Here is a 12,448-nt window from a genome sequence, read left to right as displayed (position 1 = left end):
TTAGTGCCTTTATGATTTCTTTTTCTCAATTTTTTAAATGGGTACACCTATATGGCCACTACCCCAGTCCAAATACAGAACATTTTCATCCCCCAGAGAGTGTATTTACATCCCTTTCCACTCAATAGCTCTCTCTAGACAACTGCTCTTTAATTTCTTAGATTTGTCAATTCTAGAATTTCATCCAAGTAGAATCACAAACATACACTCTTGAGTCTGGCTCGTTTTGCTCAACATAATGTGTATGAAGTTCTTTAGGTTGCTGTGCGTCTCAGCAACTTGTTTCTTTTTTATTGCTGTGGTTTGTTTTTTTTACACTAACATTTTTTCATTCATTTAGAACGAATTTTGGTATACGATGTGTATTAGTTTACTGTCGCTGCTGTAACAAATGACCACCAACTTAGTGGCTTAAAACAACACAAATCATGTAATTAATCTTGCAGTCTCTAGGTCAGAAGTCTGGGTTAGCTTGGCAGGTTTCACGTGGCTGAAACCAAGGTGTTGGCAGGCTGGGCTCTTAGAGAGTCTGCAAAGAATCCTCTTCTAGGCTCATTCATGTCGTCGGCAGCATCCAGTTCCCAGCAGATGTAGGGCCGGGGTCCCTGTTTTTTACCGTCACCCAGGGGCTTCTGTCAGTTTCCAAGGCCACCTGCATTCCTCCTCACCCTCCACCCTCAAGGCATGCAGTGAGGGGTCAAGTCCTCCTCCTGTTTCAGGTCTTCTGCTGCATTTCTCCTGCCTTCCTCTTCCCTGGCATTTTTCTGACTTTAGCCAGAGAACTTTTTCTGCTTTCAAGGGTTCATGGTGACTAGACCGGGCTCCCCCGGATCATCTAGGATAGTCTGCTTGTCTTAAGGTCTGTTGCCTTAATTACATCTACGAAGTTCTTCTTCTTCTTCTTCTTCTTTTTTTTTTGTAATTAACGTAATATAAGCATGGGGTTCTGGGGTTTGGAGCATGGACACCTTTGGGGGGAGGTGTCTATTATTTGGTCTGCCACATGGTATGAAGTAGAAATTTAACTTCTAGTCCAGATATTTAGCCAGTTGTACTAACAGATTCATTCTTTCCCCATCTATTTAAAAAGCTACCTTTGTGACATGTGGAATTCTTTTATAATATATACTTATTTCTCTATATTCTGTCTGTTCAATTGATCTGTTTACTCTTTAAAAATTAGATAAGTTTTGAAAGTGCATTTGAAAATGGTAGTGAAGATTTTCTTGATACTTCTCCTTTTTATTAAAATTATCTCAGTTATTCTGGTTTATTTATTCTCTTAGATGAAGTTAAGAATTTTTTCATTAATTTCTTTAAGTATCCTGTTTTTTTTTAATTGAGGTTTTGTTGAAAATATATATTAACTCATTAATATGGAGAGAATTTGACATTTTTATTTTAAAAAATAGTGAATTTTCTCAATTAGAAACAAGTCAGTTATTTTTAAAAGTCAAGACTATTTTCTTGGGTATAGTTTTTTTTCTCCATGTAAGTCTTGCAATTTTATGAGTGTTAGTAGATATTTTGTCAGAAGCTTTTTAAAAAAGCTCTTCTGAGAAATATATATTTACATATTTTGTAATTAAAATTTTTCTTATTACCCTGATTTTTCCTTGAAAATGTCTGTTCCCTCAGGTTGGACGATACAGGTTATTGTATTCCTGTGTTAATTTAAGCCTGTAAACATTAAATTGTAAAGCAGTGTGAGTATACTTAACTTTCCCAGGAATCCTCCTTCTGCTTTTCTCCATGTAGTGAAATGTTCCATTTATAATCTAGAATTTAACAAAAAAAAAAAAAAAATGTTTTGAAGTACTGGTTAGTTGAAGGACAAAAGCAAGTCAGTCTGAAGTGTCAGGTCTTAACATGAACATCAGGAGATGCTTAGGGCTCTAAAGTGGGCTGCACTGAAAATTTTAAATAGCTACTCAGTAGCGCTCAAACTTGAGTAGCAGAATAAAACTATTTTATCCCCCTCTCAAACAAAAAGCAAGTTGCTTCATGAAATCACGTCAGAACATTTTCTTCACGCTTGCTTCACAAGGTCGGTAGCCGGGTTCTCGGGTTGCACCTTGGTGTTGCCGGTCTTTACTCTGTTTGTTAAGGAAGTAAGTAGGATGGAAACTTAAGGGTCTGTGTTTATGGGGAAGCTGTGGAGCAATAAACCAGTTTCTAGTTGTACTACTGTGGGCACTAAATGGGGCGCCTGGAGGCAACATGGGATGGAGGACTCAGCACAACCTGTGACTCCACACTCTATCCAAAATATGTGCTGGAGTAATTCCAAGAGAACTGAGTTCCTGATTGTAGATATTTCTAATCTCTATTTATCAGATGTTGTGGGATAAAAAGGTGGCACAATGCTCAGCGGTGGGAATAGAGTAGTGCAAGGAGCGTGGCAGATACCCAGCTCCCAGGCAGAGGCCCTGCACGCCAAAACGTGGGGCGACGGCCCTCACATATCTACCACTCTCTCACACACAGGATTAAAGGCTCCATTTCTCACTAGGTAGAAAAACAATATTTCAGATGTTACACCCAGATTACTATTCTATCTAGCACTGCACTCTCCAGTAGAACTTTCTGCGTGATGGTGATTGTCTATACCTGCCCTGTCTCAAGTTGTGTAGCCACTAGCCACGTGTGACTGCTGAGCACTTGAAATGTGGCTGGAGTGACTGAGGAACGTAGGCTTTCAGTTGTATTTACTTTCGGTTAGTTAACATGTAAATAGTCACTTGTGGCTAGCAGGTACCATTCTGGACAGAATGTTCCAGATAGAATAGTATAGTGTAAAGCTCTATATTGTAGTGCTTTTAGATCTGAGTAACAGAAAACCTAAGGATAGTGTTGTAAGCAATAAGGATATTATTGGCCCCTTCTGGGACACCCTGTTTGCAAACCCAGCAACCCCTGCCAACCCCCTCCTCCCCGACCACCTGCCATTAGAGAACCAGACACTTGTTTTCCCAGATTCCTGTTTCTGACTGTGAAACACATGGAGAAGTCTGTTTGTGGGCTTGGGAAAGTTTTCCTCTTGCCTTGAATTTTAAGGCAATGCCTGGATTTTCAATCATGAGGGCACAGAATCAGGGCACTTAGGATGGTGTCTCAGAAAGATAAAGAGCTGTGCTCTTACCCCCTGACTTCTGATTATGGAAGAAAATTACTCCTGGTTCAAGCCACTATTAGTCACCTGTCCTTTTACCTGCAGCCAAATGTGTCCTAACTGATGCATTCACAGAAATAGAAGTCTGAAGATAAGACAGGCCCTACGATTCTCTCAAATCAATAGCTCCCACATATTTCTCTGTGATTCCCTGGGCTCTGTCCTCTTCCTCTCAGCATTGACTCCACCCTCAGGCCAGAATCAACATAACTGCTGAAGTTTAGGGCTGCTTTTCTACAGATTTGGTGTCGAGATTCACAGCCTCACTTCTAAACTGAACAGTGCTCCATGTGACAGAGATTTGCTTCTGGAAGCTTCTTCAGAAGAATGAGAAAAAAACATTCCCAGAAGCCTCCAACAAACATCTCTTTAAGTTTCAAGGGCCCGAATTGAGTCACCCAGACTAGACCAGTCCCTGACAAGGAAATAGGGTTTGCTCATCACACCTTCCTCAGGAACTAGGGGTGGAGTTGGCTTCCCATAAGGCCAGTGGCTCTGTGGGGAAGGGTTGGGTAAAAGAAACGAAACTGGGGTTCAGTTTGGCAGTAGCGGCCACTTTAAAGGCCCCAGGAATGGTTCATTGTAGCCAAATGGGTACAGTGTCTGAGCTTTCTGAGTTATAAACACTGTTTAGTCGTTATTTAGGGCCAACTTTCAAGTTTCTGCCACAAAAGTTTAGTTTGTTTTTAGCTTTCACAGTGACATCGTGCTATCGCTAGAATCTAATGAAATCTCCTTAGGCACTTATTTGTAAAGCCTCTTTAGAAAATTTATTTCCTGAGCTTCCTGTCGTTTGTGTGCTGTATAGTTGAGTGGTGGTTGTTGGGTGTCCGGGTCAGAGTCCACCCTTCCCTCTGTTGTCGAATAGTGATATTATTGCTGAGAAAAGGAACTGAAGTAGGTCTGGCATATGGTCATCTATCTTAGTGATTATTTATTACAAACAAAGCAAATAACTCTTCTAAGATTGGGTCTCTTTGGCACTTTACAAGAGAGGACATTCATATGGCTAACATTCTTGTAAAAAAGCACACAACAGCCTTGATCATCAGGATAATGCTAATTAAAACTGCCATGAGATACCACATTGGTTAAAATTTAAAAGACTGTTGATACCTAGTATTGATAAATATTAGCAATTTAAACTCCCTACACACTGCTATTGAGGATATAAATTGGTCCAACAATAAGTCCCATGCCTCCTGCTCCCAGCCCCTGGCGCCCATCTACTTTCCGTGCATAGCAACCATTCTACTTTCTGTCTCTGAATTTGACTACTCTAGGCACCTCATGTAGGTGAAATATCATACAGTATTTGTCTCTTTGTGACTGGCTTATTTCACTTAGCATATAGTCCCAAGGTTCATCCATGTTGGTAGCATGTGTCAGAATTACCTTCCTTTCTAGGGCCAAATTCTGTTTGTATTGAGCATACAAATGTATATCACATTTTGTTTATCCATTGATCTGTAGATGGATCTTATGTTTACTTTTAACTTTTTTTTAATCCCTTAATTTCCACTAGGACAGTGCTTCTTTACTATTTTTTTTTATTACGACCACCCCCAACCTTTTAAGGGATTTTTCCTAATATAGCTCTCCATCCCCTGCCATGAAATTTTAATATCACAGATACACCGTCTATCTCTTTGTGTATTGTATGTATTTCTGTGCTTTGTACATAAAAAGAATACAAATTTTCACGCCTTCAGAATCATTTTTTGCCCCTCTGGGGGCAATATTGCCTCTTTGAGAATGCATGTTACAGGGAAGATCACTCCTAGACTAATGTGTATGGAGGCAGCCCTGAATCTGCTTAACATCATGGTAATGAAAGAAATGGCACTTGAAGAAAAATTAATTAATTAATTAGTTTAAACGAGGCAACCCTTTGTTGACCTCATAGACTACAAGGACCTTGTTAGCTTACAATCCTTCATTTTTACATTTTTTATACCTACGGCGCCTGATCTTCCTAGGTGGTCTCCCATCCAAGTATTAACCAGGCCTGATCCTGCTTAGCTTCCAAGATCAGACAGGTTTGGGCTTGTTCAGGGTGGCATGGCTGTAGATAAGAAAAACTTTAAAGTCACCTTTTCTCCCACTAACTTTCCATCTCTCACCCCCATGTCCCCCATCCCCTTTAAATAGAAACAAAAAAGAAGAAAAAGGCAACATCCTGACATTGGTTTGGTTGTGATAGAGACATATTTCCCAGTCTTGGTGTAGGGATGACCTCTTCTCATCTAGAGGGGAAAATGGCTTTCCATGACTGTCACCCTTCATCCTGAGCCCTCAAATGGTACTGTCGCTGGAACACCAAAATGGGTTCATGATGCAATATTTGGCTCACAAGATATATTTTTCCATATGTTTCTACTTGGTGCATCCTCGACAGTCACAAGTGACCCATTCTCAGGCTTTTGTATATTTCCCCAAATTGTATACTTCATAGAGCATATACTTTACTCCATTAGCCTCAGTGACATTAAAATGGTTCGTCTCAAAGGCTATGCTATGTGTGTATGTGTGCGTATGTGTGCGTGTAAAAGGAAATTCAATATTATATACATTTCTATATGAAACCAAAGCTCCTATTTCTATAATGAAAAGTGAAGTTTGACTAATAGCTTTGTAGTTAATTTTTCCTGCCCTTTACTCCCATGTAGGCCCATCAGCAACTCTTATTGACATTGCCTCCTGAGTTTGTTTTACTTTGGCCTGTTTCTCTCCATCTGGCCTACAGCCAGTTAAAACCCTCTGTGCTGTATTGTCCAATATAGTAACCCGCTAGGCACATGTGGCTATGTAAATCGAAGTTAATTAAAAGTAAATAAAACGAAAAATTCATTTCTGCAGTTGTAGTAGCCATATTTCGAATGTGTAATAGCTACAAGCGGCTAGTGGCTGCTGTATTGGATACTACAGAACAGATCATTCCGGTCATCACAGAAAGTTGTAATGGACAGTGCTGCTTTCCCAATTGAATCCGAAGATGACTTGCAAGACCCTCTGATGGCCCTCTGGATTTCATGTCACTCGTCCATTGCAGCCATTGCCTACTCTTCCAGCCTCACGTCCGTCCTCCTGCCCACCTGGCAGTTCTCAAACCTGAAGCTCAGAACCTTTGCATGTACCATTCCCCTGGCCTGGACACCTACTCCTACTCTTGACTGGTCTAACTACTCCTTTTCTGGATCTTGGCTTAAACATCATTTCCGAAAGAGACCTGCATTGGCCCCTACAGTTTAGGGTATATTCTCCTTTTATATCCTTCCTATACCCCAACTTTTTCTTCTTAAGATGAAAAATCTATTAACTGTAATATTTGTGTGATTGTTTAATGTCCATCTCCCTAACAGATAATAAACTTCTCAAACATGGGCCTAGAGGTTGTCCTTTTGCCATCAATCCCCTGATGCCCAGTATAGTGCTTAGCACAGGGTAGATGCTGTGTAAATATTAAAATTGTAGTATTCTGAAAGTTATAGATCCTCTTGGGAGACGCATTTGCGTTGAGTGAGTGTGAAAATTTCATCAAGTGAGGCATAGGTTTAAAAACAATCAAAAGACCCCACATATCAGGGGGATAGTTATTTATGGTGTTTACTTTTTGCCGGGAGTATGAGTTTTAGGATGTAAATTTTATAAGAGTGATTCAGAGCTGGACTTGTTAACTGGTTTTAGAATCGCCATCTTGACTTTGGTATTCTATGTAGTTGGGTGTTTGGGTGGTAAACTGAGGTGGAATAATTTAAAGTTGGTGGGTAAAGGAGATTGGTTGTACTGGGACAGCCTTAGGTTTATGGCATGTCACCAAACTGGGCTTTGGTGGGCTGGAGAAGGCTGATAAGAGAGCCGAGGTGGGGTGACAGGGTGATCTGATTTTTCTTGTTCTATTTAGGCACCCATGTAGGAAAGGCTTGGGCTTAATACTTCATGTTTTTCCAGAGGCCTTTTGAAAGATTTTGAATGCTTTTCTTAAGAAAATCCTTACTCTTCTTTCCTGCATTTGTTCCCCTTTCCCCAAGGGAAAACAGAAATTAGAAAAGAAAAGAAAACAAATTGGATTGCCCAGAATGAATCTGCCTTTGGATTCTTATCCTGGCCACCTTCCTGTGAGAGTAGGAAGGAGTCAATTTTAAGAATTGTCTCTCTGGCCTCAGTTTGAAAATGTCTCTACTCTAAGCATTCCAGAATTAAGCTTGGATCATTGACTGCTTTCAGGGTCTCTTGAAAGGATTCTAGCTAAAACAAAGAAAAGCACCGAAAACCAAAAATTTGCTTTCAGGATTTCAAGTGATACCCAGACCTTACGAAGGTAAAGCCTCCCTCTGTCCATTTGAGCTGCCCCCAAGCTTACCCTCTGTTGGCAGTTTTTGCTCTGTTCCTCTAAGTCGGCTCCAGAATTTTATGTGTATGGACATAGTGAATAAAAAAAACTACAACAACCTGGATCTGCTTTCTTTCAAACTTGTTTGTTTCGAAATCTGTCTAGTGCATTTGTATTTTTCTTGCTTCTACTTCCTTGGGTGTATAGTTTCTGTTTCCTTTCCATGACACCTCCCAACAACTGGACTTCGAATTCTCATAGGGATGTAGTGAAACTGACGGAAAGCCAACACTGCAGCTGTGAAACTGTCTCTACTTCTCTTTTAGCTTTTGCCCATTAACAAAACTGAAAGTGCAGGGGAGTGAGTGCTCGGAGTCAGCCAAATAGCACATATTGTTGTGATTTCACTGGGTGCTAACCATTTGGTCTTGGCCCTTCAGAGTGTAGTTGAGCTCTTACAATCAGGCCACCTGGGTTTGGATTCCAGCTTTACCACTTTCCATGTGACCGTGGCAAGTCACTTAACCTTTCTTTGCCTCATTTCCTTCTATGTCAAATGGGGCACAATGATGCCTTCTTCATAGGACTTCTTGTAAGAATGAAATGACACAATGATGTAAATACATAGTAGGTGCTCACTAGACATTATCAAGAGTATTGTCATTATGTTAAATTATTACCATTTGTATTTAATAACTTCATCTTATTGTTAAAAAAAAATAGACTCAACAACTGAGCCCTCCTTGTTCTAAGGCAGAGATAAAGAGCATTCTTCATTATAAGGAGACTAGCTGTCAATAAATACATCCTATTAAGAAACAAAAAGCCTTCCATGTGGTTGGCAATTGTGTTTCCCCTGTCATGTGATTGTACCAAGAAAAAGCAGAAACATAAGCGAATGTATACATGTGGTGTTTGCCCACATGACATTAAGAGGTCACTCTTGGTTTCTAGAGCAGTAAGGGAAAAAAAAAACAAACAAATTCTGACATAAGTAGTTTTTACTGTATATGTTAAGTACAGTAGAAATAGTTTGTATTTGAATTCTTTAAGCCCTTAAAGAGTCTCATTTTAATAACTGATTAAATGTTAAATGTAATTAAATAGAAATGAAAACAATATAGTATTGGTGTAAAACTAAGCACATAGATCAATGGAACAGAATAGAAAGCCTAGAAATGAATCCACACCTGTATGGTCAATTAATCTATGACAAAGCAGCCAATACATACACTGTCTCTTCAATAAATAGTGTTGAGAAAACTGGACAGCCACCCACAAAAGAATACAGCTAGACCACTATCTTACACCATACACAAAAATTAACTCAAAATAGACTAAAGGCTTGAATGTGAGAACTGAAACCATAAAACTCATAGAAGGAAACCCCGGCAGTAAACTGCTTTACACAGATCTTGGTGATGAGTTTTTGAATCTGAAACCACAAAGAAAAGCAACAAAAGCAAAGTAAATACAGTATGACTACATCATACTAAAAAGCTTCAGCCTACCAAAGGAAACCATCGACAAATTGAAAATACAGCCTACTGAATGGGAGAAAATATTTGCAAATCATATATCTAAAAGGGCGAATATCCAAAATATATAAAGAACTCAGATAACTCAATAGCAAAAAAAAAAAAAAAAAAAATTCAATGAAAAAATGGGCAGATCTGAATCGTTACTTTTTCCAAAGAAGACATACAGATATCCATCAGGTACATGAAAAGATGCTTAACATAGTTAATCATCAAAGGAAATCAAAAGCACAATGAGATATCACCTCACATTTGTTAGAATGGCTATTATCAAAAAGACAAGACATAATAAATGTCGACAAGATCATGGACAAAAGGGAAGCTTTGTACACTGTTGGTGGGAATGTTAATTGATGCAGCCACTATGGAGACAGTATGGGGTGCCTCAAAAAATTAAAAATAGAGCTACCGTTTGATCCAGCAATTCCACTTTTGGGTATTGATCCATAGAAAACAACACTAACTCGAAAAGATTTACATACACCGGTACACCCACGTTCACTGCAGCATTATTTACAATAGCCAAGATAGGGAAACAACCTAAGGGCATTATGCTAAGTGAAATAGACAGAGAAAGACAAGTACTACATAATATCTTTGTTATGGAAAATTTTAAACTAACAAACCCAACTCATAGATACAGAGAACAGATTGGTGGTTGGGAGAGGTAGGGGTTTGGGGTGGGAAAAATGGGTGAAAGGGGTATAAATTTATTTTTTAAAATTTAAATGTAAAATAGCCGCATGGGGCCAGTGGCTTCTGTATTGGATGGCACAAGCCTAGAGCAATTAAGGTCGGGATTTCTACCGAGCTAAGTTCACTCTGTGCATAACTTACAGAGAGTAAACAGCAGCCCTATTTCACTACAAAGCAGTCCTATTTCACTGATGAAGAAAGTGAAACTAAGAGGGGTCAGGTAAGGTGCTCATGGTTTCACAGCAAGGAATGGCTGATTGAGAATCAAGCACAATGCTCTTATCACTATGAGATGAAGCTGAAGCATGGGGAGGGCCAGGTTAAAGACACCGGATATCAGAGTTTTCCGCGCAGCTGAGCAACGAGCAAGTAGAGAACCCTACACCCCTGCTAAGGAAACTTAAGTGTTGGGAAGCAGTCACCTGGCTCCATCTGGGCATCATGGAGCTGACAGGCCTCAAATAGCCAAATTCGAGCAGCATGACCTCTGAAAGGGCTTGAGAGTCTGCATAGGGATCTCAGCCCACCCAATACCGAATAGCTCACTAGTGAATTTTGTCCAGGTAGAATGTTCTAGCAAAGCACTGCTTTGGAAGGCACAGTAGGGAAGCCCACTGGGAGCTCATTGAAGGAGAGTTTTGGGGTTTGAAGATATCCCTGAGCTCAGGTTTTCTTAGCCCCACTGATTGATTGCTCAGCCTTCAATAGTGTTCTGTCTAGTGAGATTTTGATAACATATCCACCATACTTAGAGGACATAAGGCCATTTTGTTTGCATTTGGGATCTTCCCTGGAGAAATTAGGACAATAAACAAGCCCTGCAGAGTCTGTGGAAATGTGGTGTCCATTAGAGCTAAACCCAGAACGGAGACAGTGGGGCTGAGTTTCCCAGAAGAAAGGCACTCATCCAGCGGGGCAGGCTTTTGAGGGAGGCCACTGAGAAGGTGACATTTGGTGACGACCAGAATGCCTTCCCACTCACCAGTGGGCAAAGGTAATCCCATTGACAAGGCCAAGTAAACAGAGAATGAGAGTAGCTGAGAATCCTGCGCTGAGGAAAACCCAGAAGGACTTGATAGCTCCCCCAATAAGTACCCGAGGTGGATTTGTCAAACAGAGACAACCAGAGACACTTGTAATGGCAAGGAAGGCTAACATTTTAATGGTTTTTAAGCTTATGTGAGTTGACGACAATGACTTCCAACCCTTCACCTTCCACCCCACTTTGAGATGCCTGTCAGTAGTTGGTGAGATATCAAAAAGGACGCACTAGGAGATGTTGCTTGGTACCTAGAGTAGGGGTCCTCTATGATGTCTATGGAACACATGCTTGATCAAGTTAAATGAATGGAAGAAGAGCTGAATTTGAAGCAAAATAAATAAAAGATGGGGCTTATTCTGCTTAGTGTACACAGAACTGTAAAAAAAAATGTTTGTGGTCTGATTATTAAGATGGTACATTATAGGGCAATTGGAAGTTAAGAAGGGCACAAGGAGGAAAATCGGAACCCTGCCTAACCCCAATGGTGCGACTGTTAACATTTTGGCATATTTCAATACATTGTATGGGTTTAAAATTTAATTTGGGATTATATGCCTTTTTATGTAGCCTGAATTTTTCATTTACTAACTTAGCCTATCATTAAACGTTCTTTTACAGCATGATTTTAAACATAACTGCATAATGTTACGCCATATGGACATGCTACAACTGATTGTGACCCATTATGTGTTATAGAGCATTTAGGGCTATTTCCAGTTTTTCCCTGTGGCAAACACCCATGAGTCTAAAATCTGCCCATGATGTAGTATACTTCCCCTGTAAGCAGAATGTGCCAGTGCCCAACACTTGAGATCATTATTTTAATTATTTTCCATTGATATCTTGCTGTTTTAATTTTTCATTTCTTGCTCATTGTGAGGGTGATTCTGTTTATCCATAATTCTCTATATATTTACCCATTGCTTATATTTATCTGTGAATTGTCTGTTTAAGACCTTACACATTTTGATCAGTGTCCAACTTCTCTGCGGACATTTGCACAGGTGGCTCAACTCGCTCCCTTAGGCCAAGCCAGTATGAGCATCGGAGAGCACTTCGTCTAAGATACGTATATATAACGAGCGCAGCGAGTAACCAACTAAGCAAGGATGACACACACACAAATAGTTGCCAGAGCATCACACAAGTTTAATCATACCAGATCCTGATGGATTTCAGTCCTAGCAGACCACCCGGCGGTGCTGGCAGAGACAAGACACGTATTAAGCGATGACCAGTCGGTCGATGCCGGCTCGGATGCTGTCGATCTGCGATGGTTGATCAGTGGAGGCCTCTTCTTCAAAGCAGAGCGGTCAGGAAACCAAGAGATGTGTATATGTTTGGGTTACACACACACAGACAACTGCAACAGTAGCAACTGGGAGAAATACAACTTTTAAATTCTTATATCACACACACACACACACACACACACACAATCATATCATGTTTGCCACTTGGATTACTGTAACAGTCAGTGTGTTGGTCTTTTTTTGGAATGGACAGATATTTAGAAAGGAAGGGTGTTAACCCTTTGTCAGTTATTATAGCAATTCCTTTTTCTAGTTGTCCGATCATGGCCAGTTTAAAAAATATTTATTGGACATATAGCTGACAATATTTAAAAGGGAAACATGTTTTTATTCTCTAGTTAGTTCATTATTATT

The 12,448-nt window shown here is 40.0% G+C and overlaps 1 pseudogene; it reads right to left on the bottom strand.

Annotated features, from left to right (window-relative positions):
* Window positions 1-5,126: 5,126 nt before the first annotated feature.
* Window positions 5,127-5,245, bottom strand: LOC118601997 (annotated as a pseudogene).
* Between the last annotated feature and the right edge of the window lie 7,203 nt (window positions 5,246-12,448).

This window comes from Rousettus aegyptiacus, unplaced genomic scaffold (assembly GCF_014176215.1).
Source record: "Rousettus aegyptiacus isolate mRouAeg1 unplaced genomic scaffold, mRouAeg1.p scaffold_m13_p_4, whole genome shotgun sequence".
NCBI classification, from domain to species: Eukaryota; Metazoa; Chordata; class Mammalia; order Chiroptera; family Pteropodidae; genus Rousettus; species Rousettus aegyptiacus.
The sequence above is the reverse complement of the archived record's forward strand: the minus strand, read 5'-3'. Positions and strand labels throughout refer to the sequence as shown.